Here is a 3,035-nt window from a genome sequence, read left to right on the forward strand (position 1 = left end):
ATCCTGTTGGCTGAAGCCTGGCGACTAAAGCAGGTTTCTGGGGTTTTGTTTAGCTTCTATATTTGTTACATAGTTGCTTAGAGTTGCAGCTCAGAGGTCTGCAGCGGCAGGCGGGGAATGTTGGAGTCCCTTGTCACTGAAGCAAGCAAGCCTCATGTTCAGTTTAAGCTGCCTGGCTGCCGGCCGCCATCGTGGCTAGAAGTTAATTTGCATATCTCGCTGATTAGCCAATGGGAAGGGTAGCGGTCGTATGCCAATTACCATGTTTCTCTTTTATTAGATAAGGATTACTCTTTGGTTGGTTGAACAGATGACCAAACGATTGGACACTTAGCATATTAGGCTTTTATTATATAGGATTATTGAAGTATATTCCCTATGCTGTACTTTATATCCCCATGACTATTTTGTAACTACCAATTTGTACTTCCTAATCCCTTCACAATTTTGACCCAGCTCTCCTTTCTAAAAGGTTCCTTAAATGATCCTAATTTTTAAAGTCTTTTTTCTTTCCTATGCTCTGATTTGGTCTTTTTTTCTACCTTGTCTTCCAAATCACAAGTTTGATTCTCTGCTTCATTGAGTGTCCTGTTGATTCATTCTAGTGTATTCTTCATTTCAGATATGGCATTCTTCATTTCTGACTGGTCCTTTTTTACGGTTTCTATATCCTTTTTCATGCTGTTGAGCAGTCTTATAATCATTCCTCTGAATGTTATATCTGATAAATTGCTTACCTCCACTTCATTTAGCTTTTCTTCTGAAGAATTCTCTTGTTCTTTTATTTGGGGCCTGTTTCTTTGTCTCCCTATTTTGGCTCCCTGTTTGTGTTTGTTTCTATTGCATTAGGTAGCTCTGCTGTGACTCCCAGTCTTGTTAGGGTGGCCTTATGTAGTAAGTGACTTGTGGGACCCAGTGGCACAGTCTCCCCAATTAGAACTGGGTGCTCTTACTGGACTGAGAAACTATGTTGGATCCTTGTTGAAGGGTCTGAGAAATATAGTCAGGCCATTAGCTCCCATTCCCCCTTCCTTTGGGCAACCCTCAGTTTGTTCTCTGTTTCTATGAAACTGTTTCTGTTTTGTTTGTTCATTTATCATGCTCTTTAGATTCCACATATAAGTGAATCACAACATAAATTTTTAAAAAATGCACATGGTTTTTATGTTTTACTAGTGGCCCAGTGCACGGATTCATGCACATTGAGAGGAAATTAATTAGAAGAAATATTTTAATATCACTATTTGCCCTTTCTCTATAATAGAAGTGTCAACCATATTCACGATCGACAATGACAAAGCCAGTGAGAGCTTTATATGTATCACACGTGTGGGAGTCAATGTTTATTTTTAAATTGCTAGTGTGCATCATATGTACCAGTCAGTCGGTAGGTCGGATGGATGCATAGTCAGTCACTTAGCCTTTTATATATATAGATACTTTCAATATTATTTTGTATTGGTTTCTGGTATACAACATAGTGGTTAGACATTGATATACTTTAATAAGTGTTCCCCTTGATATTTCCAGTACCCAACTGGCACCATACATAGTTATCAAAATATTTTGACTATATTCCCTATGCTTTACATCCCTGTGACTATTTTGTAACTGCCATTTTGTACTTTTTTTTTAATCCCTTCACCTCTTTCTCCCAGACCCTAACCCCTCTCCTCTATGGCAACCAAGAGTCCCTTCTATGTGTCTATGAGTCTCTTCCAATTTTGTTTCACTTATTTTGTACTTTAGATTCTACATATAAGTGAAGTCATATGGTATTTTACTTTCTCTGACTGACTTATTTCACTGAGCACAATACCCTCTAGGTCCATTAATGGTGTCACAAATGGTAAGGTTCTGTTCTTTTTTTTATGATTGAGTAATATTCTGTTATATATATATATATACTAGAGGCCTGGTACACAAAATTTGTGCACTCGAGGGGGAGGTCCCTCAGCCTGGCCTGTGTCCTCTTGCAGTCCAGGAGCTCTCAGGGGATGTTTGACTGATGGTGCCCTCCACTGCCGCTGTGCTCACCAGCTGTGAGCCCAACTTCTGGCTGAGTGGCGCTCTTCATATGGGAGGGCACTGACCACCAGGGTGTAACTCCTGTATTGAGTGTCTGTCCCCTGGTGGTCAGTGTGCGTCACAGTGAGTTCCGCCGTTCGGTTGATTTGCATATTAGCCTTTTATTATATAGGATATATATATATCTCCACCTTTTTATCCACTCATCTGTTGATGGGCATTTGGTTTGTTTCCATAATTTGGCTATTTTAAATAATGCTGCAATGGTCATAGGAGTGAATATGTGTTTCTGAATTACAGTTTTGTTTTTCTTCAAATATATATCCAGAAGTGGAATTGTTGGGCCATAAGACAATTCCATTTTTAATTTTTTTAGGAACCTCCATGGTGTTTTCCAAAGTGGCTGCACCAATTTGCAAAGCATTGTTTTTTAATCCACTCATCTGCTGATGGGTACTTAGGCTGTTTCCAGATCTTAGCTATGGTGAATTGTGCTGCTATGAACATAGGGGTGCATATATCCTTTCTGATTGGTGTTTCTGGTTTCTTAGGTTATATTCCTAGAAGTGGGATCACTGGGTCAAATGGGAGTTCTATTAAAGTGGACAAACTTGTTTCGTTCTTTATCTTAAAGAAGAAACTTTTAGTTTTCCCTATTGAGTATGATGCTGGCTGTGAGTTTGTTGCATATGTACTTTAGTATTTTGAGGTATGTTCCCTCATTTGCTGAGAGTTTTTATCATAATGGATGCTGGGTTTTCTCAGATGCTTTTTATGCATTATTACATAATCATATGATTATTATCCTTTACTTTGTTTATGTGGTGCATAATATTAATCAATTTACTAATATTGAACAATCTTGAATCCCATAAGAAATCACACTTAAGCCAGGCCAGTGTGGCTCAGTGATTGAGCATTGACCTATGAACCAGGAGGTCACAGTTCAATCAAGAGTCAGGGAATATGCTCGGGTTGCTGGCTCAATTCAACATAGGGGGCATGCA

This window comes from Myotis davidii, unplaced genomic scaffold, assembly GCF_000327345.1.
Source record: "Myotis davidii unplaced genomic scaffold, ASM32734v1 scaffold1596, whole genome shotgun sequence".
Lineage (NCBI taxonomy): Eukaryota > Metazoa > Chordata > Mammalia > Chiroptera > Vespertilionidae > Myotis > Myotis davidii.